We start from the raw sequence: 12,462 nt of genomic DNA on the forward strand, positions 1-12,462 counted from the left end.
ACTCTGGTTCACCCGCGTACGAATCGCACACTCTACCACTGTACCACAGAGGCTTTCTCTCTCTCTCTCTCTCTCTCTCTCTCTCTCTACTCAGTGCACTTTAATTTGGACAGATATTGCCATCTCATCACTTTGAATGATGAACTGTAACAGCTTAACCCTAGAACGCAACGCTAGTAAAGAAAAGTGCCAAAGCAAACTTGTAGTATTGATCTATTCCGTTACTGAACTCCGGGAACTATTCTGCAAAAACACGGAAATCTCCTTCAAGTTAAGTTGAATGAATTCTACCATTACTTCTTCATCATTGCGTTTGCGAATTCTGGAATGGAAAAATATTCCACTGCCCTGGAAAGGATCTGTAAGTTATCAGTCATCAGACCCTCCAGTACAAGAAGTTTTCCTAAACATCTTCAGTCGAATTGCGTTTTTTCCATTCAATTTTTGGTACACAGGCAAGGTCAGGGGACCAGACTTAATATTCCAACTTGTAAGCCGTACCTCGGCGACTGGGATACTGCCAACCGTCTCAGTCGCCTTCAGGAAAAATTATTGGTGAGATTACGGTTCAATGCCACCGTGATAACACACACGAAACCGTATATGGAAAGACGGTTCCCACCGCACTGTGACATATGTGATGTGGTGTTATCTATCAGTCATATCATCCTGTGCTATCGGCGATTGATTCGTAAACATGCATCTGTTGTATATTACTGCGGCGCAGCAGACGTCCCCTTCACCCTTTCCACCATCCTCAATGATGGGTACATTGTTATGACTGATAAATTGATGGCTTTCCTGAGAGAGACCAGAGTGATCAGAGTGATGTGACTTTTTTACTATATGGTTTTGGTTTTTATCGATTGTAAATATGTATATATTGTACTATAAAGCAGGGTTGACAGTTGACATATTTGAAATAGTTCCTCCTTCCCACTGATCTATTTCTAATATAGATGTCCCCTACATTAAAGCCCGTTCCTCGACTGACAGTCACCAGCTGACGAGTGGAAGTGTGCAATACAGAAAGGTATTGGCACTTGCAGTTGATGGTGGTCTGTTGGGCGAGGTCCTTCACTTTTTGTCCATATTATGTACATACATTATACCATCTTGCTTAAATTATTCTAATTAGGGCCGACAGCTGACGTATATGGAAATGTTCCTGACTCGTCTGGTTCTTTTTCATATACTGATGTCCCCTATAATAGGTTGTGCCTCGACTGACAGTCGCCAGGTGATGAATGCAGGTATGTAATGTAGAAAGGCATTACATATTTGCAGTCGATGGTGTTCTGTTGGTCGAGGTATTTTACCAATAGTGTAGGTCTAGTTATTTGTCTCTTTAGGATTTAGTATAGGTTAGCCATTTGTCTCTTGGGTGATTAGTTTTAGGGTCTTTAGGGTCTTTAGATTAGGCATTATATTATATAAGTAATGTAAGGTCTACAAAATATAAAAACAAGAAAAAAAATAAAAAATATAATTTAAAATGAAAATTACTATATATTATATGTACGTGTGCATGAAAGTGTGTATGTATATATACATGGATGTGTGTATGTGTGTGTATATATATATATATATATATATATATATATATATATATATATATATATATATATATATATATATATCCCATTGGCACCCAGTGTCCTCAATATTGGACGAAACTGGGCATTTTCAGAATTTAATAAAGAAGGGAACCTCCGGGTAGGGATCTGTGAGCTTTGCGACTATGAGCCGACAGGCGGAGGGTGGTACGCCTAGCGCCCTTCCAGCAAAATCCCTGGCACAGGAGTTCCAGGACCCAATGGGATATATATATATATATATATATATATATATATATATATGGCCTTCATGACCAGGAGCTTTGGCCCCAATGGTCGATAGGCCAAAAATGTTAAAAAAAAAAAAAAAGTACATACAGGCAATTTTTCCTCAGCTAAAAGAAGACGTCTTGTTGTGAAAGGGTTAATGAAGACTACTGTATATCTGACCAACGCACTTCGAGAAATTTCTCTAAAAATGACAATTGTCGTACGAAAGCAGCAAAAAAACAAAATGAAACGTAAGTAATAGGACTGGAGCAGAAGGAAAATCGGTTGAAACTGAATTTAGCAGAAGTAACCCTACGAAACTGGCTAACTCTTTCAGTACGAAGACTTTCAGTTTCCTTCTTGATATCTCCTGACGACTTAATCTGCTCAAGGAAAGCGTTTTCGAAAATGAAGGAGTTGAACGTAGCCCCCAACATTCTTTTTACAAGATGAGGAATCTAAAAAAAAAAAAAAAATGAAATAAATTATTTGAAGTTAACAAGAATAGAATGTGAAGAGATGTCATCGTATTAAAGTCGATTAACCAGTTCAGTGAGATGACGCATTTTTCGCTTTCCTTTTGCCTCTGCCAAACGATTTTACTGAACTTTGTGGAGGTATCCTGTACTGTTGTGGTTAATTGAGGCTATATCCACCCCCTCCAACTTAAAATGTGTTTCTTAAGTTGAATAAAATCCCCCGGAGATTGCAAGCATGAAAAAAAAATAAAAATGGTATTTCTCAGTACTGCAGTGCTTAAGGGTCAACTGTACACAACTTCCCACCACACCAGCATCAAGCCTATACAATGCATCTGGTTCTTTGTGTGTGCATAATACTCTCACTCTGACCTGTCTAACGATATATACTGATTAAATAAATCACCAGACTGAAGTGATTAAGGGTGGAGTGTACACAACCTCCCTAGTCAACACCAAGCCTACAGGCTACATTTTCGTCTGCAAATTGCTCTTTGTGTGTGTATTTTGCCCTCAATCTCTGACCCGTCACTCTGGGAATCTAGTTGTCCATTTACTTCAGTGAAAAACGCAAGTCTCCATGCCACCTTGGTTCTAGGAACGAGCGTCGCGTGAACCCTAGTTTGCGGATTGAGCGTTAGGGTCCCCTGCGATCTTGTATCCGGGACTGTTAAAGGAACGAGTGTAGTAGGGGGAATTTGACGATCCTCGCTAACGTAAGCCAATTTAACCTAACCTAACCAAATTTAACTTAACTTCAACTAAATAAAACTAACCTACTCTAACCTAACCAAACCTAACTTAGGCTAACCTAACCTAACCTAACTTAACCTGACCTAACCTAACCTAATCTAATCTAATCATCCATCCATCCATCATCCAATCCTACGTTGCCCCATAAGGAGCGTAGGAGCCCGGGGCTAGGCAGTTGGTCCTGACATTCTGATCAAACTTAAACAAATCTAACCTAACCGAACCAAACCTAATCTTACTTAACAGCTGAACATTTCCTACGCTAACTTAGCATAACCTCATCGAACCGAACCTAATCTAATTTAACTTTAACTCTCGGCCATGAGAACTTCAAGGATTATGTGACAGGTACAAAAGAGAAGAACGTATGTCGCCTGGGTGTCAGAGGAAACGACATCGCACGGATCTTCGCCACAAGTCACACCTGGCGACACTGGGTCCAGGAAGCAGATTTCCGTGCAGTACGAGCATGCCATTTTTACACTAGGCGCTGAGTTTAATTTTTCCAGGATGACCATTCTTCGATAACTTTTTATAAACTTTACTCAAACCTAATGTAACCTTCCCTAGCCTAGCAGATTAACTTAACTAAAAACTAACCTATCCTGATCCTAAGAAATCAAACGTAACCTAGTATAACCTAGATTTTCTTATATTTTGAAAAAAAAAAAAAAATTGAACACAACGAAAATCATGCAGGGTTACGGGACATGGAGGCTTTGCGACATATGTTCCACAAATATTCTCTTCCGTCATGACCAATTCACTCCCTATACTGTGTGTGTTCCCTTGTCTTAGTAGTTCAGGTATCTCCCTTTCAAAATAATTGGAAAAATAAAAAATCAGGATTCAGCACTCCTAACTTCATAAACCAGTTTTACCGCAAGCTCCATGTTTCTGATCCATCATCATCATCATCATCATAACCTTTCCCACGTAAGGATGGCATGAACTATTTGCATGATTCACATATGGGAATAAAGTAAGCAAGTGGGAAATATATCAACCTTGTATCCAGCGAAATGACCCACGAAATTCACACATCATTCAGGTCCTCAAAATCCATGTTACATCTCAGTAGCTTAACAATCTGCACATTTTTTTCGGCAATTTTCTGATCCATGGCCAAAAAAATCTTCGTTAAATGAACCGGAAACAACCATAATATGCCAACCAAATCTTCCAAGTCAGAGCTGTCGATTTTTCTGCAATATTATGAAACTGGGATTGGCTTATTTTTTTCAGTATGGTGACGTGATTTCCTAATTTATTTTTGCAATCTCCAGACAAATGCATTCATTTTCGGAAAGGCTTTTCATATTAAAGGGTTTAATGATAATTATCTGTAACCCCTCCAACTAGAAGTCTCGTACGCTGAATAAAATCTCCTGGAAATAGTATAAGTAAAATGGGTATGTAATTGGACGGCACGTCATGCAGTTTTTGTACAATACAAGCACTTCAGGAAAAGCTGCGACTGAAGTAATACATTTGTGCTGGATATTTTCGGTGCTGCTGGGATTACCCTTTTCATGATTTTTGTTTTCCACGTCCTCACCTAAATGCTTACTGGCGCGGACGAATATGTATGGTACTTCTGTATCACTACAACCCACTCAAATAGCTTCACTGGACGTCGGTGGGTACAGGCGAGAATATATATTGATTACAGATGAAGCAGAACCCCTTCCGTACCAGGAAACATTTGGTGTGGACGAGATCTTACTTGGGCTACCGGCACATGATGTTCCACAAGTTAGGAACACTGACAATGATGAAATTATTGAAGGCTATATCTAACCTCCCCAGTCTTGGAAACGTATCCTTGTGTTAATGAAATCATCCCAAGACGGCAGGGATAACACTGAAATGTGTCATCATAGTATTAGGGTTCAGGACGCTTCCTATAATTTATTACCTCTTCCTTACATGGGTAGGAGGTGGCGACCATCATCCACTCATTTGATGTAGTATTGTCTAATTCCTCTTTCTCATTCTGTCACTGAGTTTGCGCTCCTTTCTTCCTACATCTCACTTTCCTTCCTGTCACTTTTTATTACTCTTCTTTCCACTTCAGGTGGTTCTCCACTGAGTGACAAACCTAATGGTTTCCTGTTAAACAGAAAACTGCTTACAACGCTGGGTGGTGACCATATAATCAAAATGCGGGGTGAAGTGTAGCCTAATATGGTCCCACTGTTATCTGGCTGGAGAGACGCTAATGTGGCGTCCACCCAGGAACCTCCACACTTTTCTTCGCGCATTTCTGTGGAGAGGTGCTGTCATTCGCAAGGGAACACCAGTTCATCGCACGGGACAGCCTTTCTGGAGCAGCAGTTTGCCTGCAGTTGATGAGTCTGCTCGGCCAGACGGATTGGGGTTCATCGACTACAACAACAACAACCTCTTCCTTAAAAATTTATTCTTTTACATGGTGCGTTAATATTTTCTTGTAGTAGTAGTAGTAGTAGTAATGGTAGTAGTAGTAGTAGTAGTAGAAGTAGAAGTAGTAGTAGCAGTACTTGTAGCAGCAGTTGTTTTTACCCGTCCCCGCCCCGGAGAGGCTAGGGGACGGGTATTGTTTTCACTCGGTTTGTCTGTTTGTTTGTTTGTTTGTTTGTTTGTGTATTAACAACTTTACGCGAAAACTACTGGTACGATTTTGACTGAAATTACAGGGATGATGAGCTACGACGTTCTGTTCACCTTATTAAATTTGGGGCCAAACTGGGCAAAGGCCCAGGCAGTAGGCCCCAAAAATGTAAGGAAAAATAGTTCTTTTCCTATAACTCTTTTCAAATTCGTCATATCGACATGAAACCAAAACCTAAAGGTGCATCTTTCAAATCCGCATCCTATAACATGCCTCATTACATTAGGGGGGGTCACCCCTCCGTTAGCTGTAGGGGGGGTCAGTGTCAGGTGGGTCGGACCTAAAATTTCAAATGGGCATAAAATCGTCAATTTTCACCCGATTTACTCCAATAATGAGATGTGTGATTTTTGACTAGATATCCTGTTGTTTTTACGTCAGCACAAAAATGACTGCCGGAGACGGGTTTGCTGTGCCTTGACACCGCTTCTTGTTGTTTCTGTTGTTGTATTCCCAGGTTCATCTCAAACGTGCACCCAGAGGACTGCAGGCTAAAGTTGTCCTCCTGGTGCAGTCCATCGTCCCTTTCTCTAGCTACAGGGAGGGAACTGAGGGGCGTTTGTATAAATAGCCTATGGAGCCACATGGATTTATCGATGTCACCATATCAAAGTGTTCCTCTGGAGTTTCAAATTTTGACTGTATGTTATTTATGTACTCTATACCTGTATCTTACATCATCATCATCATCATCATCATCATCGCCTGATTTCTTAATATTTCGAAATAAATGAGTTCGTCGACGGCGTGACGTGAGTTACTCCAAGAAACTGTAATAGGAGGATTAAAGAAAAGCGCGTGGAGAGCAGTGTTTGAACTGCGGAGGCTTGAGGGGTTTTACATCCCCGTATGCAACGACGACCCATGGAAACAGACGATACAGATGGACCCACCGTGGGCCATAATAACCAAAACAAATACGGGGTGTTCATTGTTGCTGCGAGGGATATATTGAATTTACATATAATTCAGAAAGTGAATAAAAACGTAACCTTTATTATTATCTTCTTAATGTTAAGAAAAACAGCAATTTACCTGCAACCTATAGACAATGTTCATCACACTATGAGGAAGGCTTAGGTTGCAAAGTTGGTCATATTGTCCCAAAACTTAATGCCTGATGATTTTTAGCCAACCTGGCTTAATTATCTTGTATGGTTTTATGTTAATGACATATCTGAAATAAACCGACTTTATTTTTTAGAAATTCACGTCATATACAAAAAAATTTTGAATTGTGGTTTCTTAGAGCTCGCGATTACGGGGAAATTTTGAAGCTGACGCACACCATACATCTACGATACAGGGAATACTGCATCCTGAAGCCTTTAACTCGTGTAGCATCCATTACCTGCTGCATATGACCACATACTGGCTTCCAAGGTTGAAAAAAAAAAAGTGTTAACATCACCCAGCTGTAAACTGCTCGCTATGACTTCCCTTTCCCCCCAACCCCTCCCTTGGAGGGTCGCCATTGCTGAAAATGATCCTATCTATCTATCTATTGCCAGACGCCTCAATCCCGTTTGGGGTGGCCACAAACAAATCGCCTCCAAGTCGCCCTGTCCCCCGCCATTTCACTACCCTGCTCCCAACTCACACCCCCCTCTCTCATATACCTCTCCACCCCATCCCTCCATCTCATCCTCGGTCTCCCCCTCCCTCTTCCACCCTCCACCTCACTCACATACACTCTCTTCGTCAGTCTTTCACCCTCCATCCTCTCCACATGGCCAAACCACCTCAGTGTGTTCCTCACAACGCTTCCTATCACATCCACATCAACACCACAACGCTCCTTTATATCCTCATTCGTCAGCCTGTCTCTCCACGTGACTCCACAAGCTCCTCTTAAATAACTCATTTCCACTGCTCTCACTCTTGACTTGTGTCCTTCCAACAACGTCCAAGCTTCACTTCCGTACGTTAGAGTTGGTATCACAATACTGTCATGTAGTAACTTTTTTACTTCCATGCTTACTTCCCTGTTTCTTATCACTGCTTTCAAGGAACCAGCAACCTTTCTTCCCTGCTGTACCCTTTCAAGCACTTCACCCTCCAAACCTCCATCCTTACTCATCACACTACCCAAATACTTAAACGTACTCACATTTTCCAATTCCTCACCATCCAACCTCGCTATACATTCACTGACTTCACCTCTCTCAAAGACCATCACTTTACTCTTCCCTACATTCACCTTTAGGTTCCGTTTCTTACACACTCTCTCAAACTCATCCACCAAGCCTTGCAGCTCCCCTTCATCTTCACTCAACAACACAGTATCATCTGCAAACAACAGTACAGGGAGTTTCCAAACACTATCCTCTCTCACCAGGGCCACTCCAACATCCACTACCCTACCTTGTACCTCTTTTATTACCCCATCCATGTACAGATTGAACAACCATGGAGACATGACACATCCCTGTTTCAAACCAACTTTCAAAGAGAAAAATTCACTTAGTTCACCATCCACACGCACTGCAGCCTTAGCACCATCATACATACTCTTCACAGCATTCAACAACTTCCCATCTACTCCATATATTCTTAACACTTTCCACAATCCTTGTCTATCCACCCTGTCATATGCTTTCTCCAAATCCATGAAAGCCGCATACAACTTCTTTCCCTTCTCTAGAAACTTTTCCACTAAAGATCTAAGAATGAATATCTGATCTACACAACCTCTTCCCTTCCTAAAGCCTCCCTGTTCTTCTCCAACTAATTTCTCTGTTCTTTCTCTAACTCTGTCTATAAGTATCCTACCATACACTTTTCCTATTATACTAAGAAGACAAATGCCCCTATGATTACCACACACTTCTTTTTCCCCTTTTCCTTTGTACAAGGGAATAATTATACCTGACTTCCAATCCTCCGGGACTCTACCTTCCTCCCAGGCCAATCTGCACATCTTCCACATCCATTCTACTACTATCTCTCCCCCATGCTTCAGCATCTCACCACACACTCCATCAATTCCTGGGGCTTTCCCTGATTTAACTTTCTTCATTGCTTCCACAACCTCTATCCTACTGATTTCTACCTGTCTTCTCACCTCCTCCTTCTCCAAGCCATTCCCCAGCCACTTATACTCGCATTACTTCCATCCTCTACGTTCAACAATTCCTTAAAGTGTTCTCTCCATCTGCTCACTTTTCTTCCTTCTCCACTAGTAATCTACCATGTTTATCTTTCACTCCCCTGCTAACTTCACTTCCACCCTGTCTTACTCTTTTCACTTCTCTCCAGAACATTTTCTTACAGTCCCTCCACTTTACACTCAAATTCCTTCCAAATTCCTCATCCACTCTCTTCTTACTCTCTCTTACTAATCTTTTCACCTCTCTTCCTTTCCACATATAACTCTCTCTTCTGCCTCTCAACTTCTTCCACGCCCCTATTTCTCATCCATTCATTGTATGCTTTCTTCTTTTGTGCCACAGCCTGTTTCACCTCTTCAGTCCACCACGCTGTTCCTTGCACCCCCTCCGTCTTCTCTTCCTTCCACACACCACATCACATGCTGCACATATTTCTTCTGTAAATATCTTACACACACCTTCCACGTCTCCCATCTGCTCCAATTCATATTTGCCCAATCGTTCCTCCACTTCTCTCTTATACTCTGCCTTTTTCTCATCCTCTTGTAACCTTTCCACTCTCCTTGCAACTACTCCTTCCTCTCGTCTTTCCCTTCTTCTATTCCTCCATCTTACTTGCATCCTAATTCTGGCCACCACCAAGTAGTGGTCAGAAAGGCCACTCCCCCAACCTCTATAAACTCTTGCATCCAATATACATCTTCGCATCCTTTCATCCACACACACATAATCAATCATTGCCTTCCTTTCATTCAGTTCACCACCCACCCTTCTCATCACTCGCCATGTATACCTGTGGATCATTTTATGCCTGAAGAGGGTATTGGCTATTACCAACCCCCTCCCAGCACAGATGTCCACTAACGCACTCCCATTCTCATCTATCTCAGCAGGCACACCCCACTCACCAACTATTCCATCCACCTTCACATTACCAACAGTGGTGGAGAGCAATGAAGTGAGTGGGATAGGGTGGAAATCTGGTGGGGACTGAGATCGGGGAAGGAAAATAGTATCTGGAGAATGAGTGTTGTTGATTTAGTGACTTGAGAGAAGTGAAGGTTTATTTCAAAATATTCTCCACGAATGAGTTTCAGGGGAGTAAGGAAGCAGGTGCTGAGGACAAAGAGATGAGTGAGATGAACTGGAATTGTGGTGGGGTGGCGAGGGGTTATGAAAGAATACGCTGTGAATATGGATGTTGTAGGAGAAATTATTTAAGGTTGATTTCAAAGTGTTCTACAATATTAACAACGACAACAATACTGACATCACTTAATCGGGATGATGTGAGGTTGAGAGAGAGAGAGAGAGAGAGAGAGAGAGAGAGATCAAACCGCATGCCCAGTGAAAACAGCCATATAATCACAGCAACCAAACATTCGAAATCCTATCTCCAGGTGATGTACAAAATCATCTGTTCACATTTATTTATTTATTATTTATATGAGGGGCATGGGCTTCCTCCTCCTCCTCTCCATGATCATTTTGATGATGATGATCATCATCATCATCATCATCCTGACCTTTCTTCTCACTTAAATGTGGGACGAGGTACGATTCAGAAAGGAAGGAAGGAGGGCGTAAGAGAAGTAGAAATTTACCGCATATCCAGTGAAATGGGCCACACAGTCATACACACTTTCATTCACGCCGCTGGAATCCTGAATCCTGACAAGCTAACCATGATCTCAGTGTTTCTTTTCCTTTCTTCCTTTTTCGCTTTTTTTTTTTTTTTTTTTTTCCTTTTTTACGCCGTCTGTCAAACCGATTTTCTGGTTTTCATTTTCTCTTCATTGTCCCTCCTATTTTTATTTCGTTTGCTTCGGCGTTTGATGTCCGTGTTTGCATTTTCTTTTCGTCATGATCCCAGCTATTTTCATCTTGTTTCATTCACTGTCGCATATGTTAAGTAGATTTTCCGATTAAATTTTCCTCTTGGCCCCATGTGTTGATCCGACTTTCTGGTTCTTATTTTATTTTCCTTTGTTGTCCCAGTACTTTAAAAAATTTTCCTATTTTAATTTCCTGTACAATAATCTACTGTTTGCGTTTTATTCTTTTTACACAAAGTTGGCTTAAAATTGTCGTTTCTCCGTCTTGAATCCTCAGCTGCAGCAATAGCTTAACACTAAAATATTATGTTAGTCACGAAGAAGTGCTGAGGGAAATATGTACACCAGTAGCATTATCTTGTGTCATTTAGCTACGTGAACTAAGCTGCAAAAGGACGGATATCAAAGCCAAGTTAAGGTAAAACAACTACAATGATGTCGGTGCACATGAACGTATGGGTGGGCGAGACACTGGTTGGACGGCTGGTGGAGAGAGTATGCTTGGGCTGAGAGGGAAGCTGGTTTTTATTTCTATTCTACGTTTACCCATGTTTTCAGGCTGGTTTTCATTTGCTCCATAATTATCCCTAATTATTTTTTGTATTGCTGTTAGCGTTGGTGATGGCGGGACACCTGAACCTAACTTCAGGTGATATCCTGGGTGGGTAGCTGGTGGTGGAGGATCAGCTGGGGTAGGGCGGGTATGCCAGTGTGTATCAGGCCCGCTGCCTCAACACCAACACTTCCCTTGCACTCAAGGTGGAGCGCGCCGGTCGGTCCTCCTTGGAGAACGAGTGGGAGGTGCTGCATGCAGTACGGGGACGCGGCTTGGCCCCCGACCCACACACTTTCATGCGCCTAGACACCCACAACGCCCTCACCATGGACATGAAGGGGCCCAGCCTGAAGGTGGTGGCGGCTGGGGTGGGTGGCAAGCTGAGTGTGGGTGAGGTGAGCCTCTTGGTGGTTCAAATGCTAGGCCTCCTTAAAGGCTTGCACGAGGCAGGGTACATCCACAGGGACATAAAGCCTCACAACTTTGTCCTGGAACACCCCTCCTACACCTACCACACTCACCCACACGTCCCCGTCCCTCTCTACCTGATCGACTTCGGACTGGCCGTCAGGTACCGCGATGATGCAGGGTCGCACCTGGGGTTTCGTTCAGGTGTGCGTCGGCGAGGCACCCTGCAGTATATGAGCATCAGAGGCCACAGAGGGGTGCAGGGGTCACGCCGTGACGACCTCGAGTCTCTTGCCTACACTGCAATGAAGCTTTTGCGTGGCCGCCTCCCGTGGGCCGGAGTAGGGGCCAAGAACCACAGTCAGGCGGCCAGACTCAAGAGGGTGAAGGTGGCCAGGGTACTCTAGAGATACCCGAAGGAGTTCAGTCAGTTCCTGCACTACAGCAGAAATCTTGGTTATGAGGAGGAGCCAGACTACGATCACTGGCGCCGAACTTTTCACACCCTCTCCCGCACTCACACCCACACTGAGCCCCACCAACACTGAGACCAAGTGTATTTGCTGCATCTCACATTTTCACACAAATACACACATATAGTTTCTGTCTCCGTCATAAACATTCCCTCACCCTTATCCTCAATCTTATTTTCACACATACTCGTTGTGTCTTTCCTTACAATATCAGTTTGGTAATCTGTTCGGCATGACTGCATTTAGTCGACTCTTTCATGAAATTGCCCGAAATCGTGCCATAGCCTATATTTGTTGTAGAGCATGAATATGGGTTTAGTCGGAAAATCAAGGAAGTGTTATCAAAATTTTACCACGCATTTACGAATA

At 42.6% G+C, this 12,462-nt stretch overlaps 1 pseudogene; it reads left to right on the plus strand.

The window, feature by feature from the left end:
• The window catches only part of LOC145401686 (casein kinase I-like), a 34,267-nt pseudogene extending 22,099 nt beyond the window's left edge, over positions 1–12,168 (plus strand).
• The last annotated feature ends 294 nt before the right edge of the window (positions 12,169–12,462 follow it).

The sequence above is a fragment of the Coenobita brevimanus genome, chromosome 56 (assembly GCF_032717465.1).
Source record: "Coenobita brevimanus isolate Jiangsu-jjx chromosome 56, ASM3271746v2, whole genome shotgun sequence".
In the NCBI taxonomy this organism is placed as follows: Eukaryota; Metazoa; Arthropoda; class Malacostraca; order Decapoda; family Coenobitidae; genus Coenobita; species Coenobita brevimanus.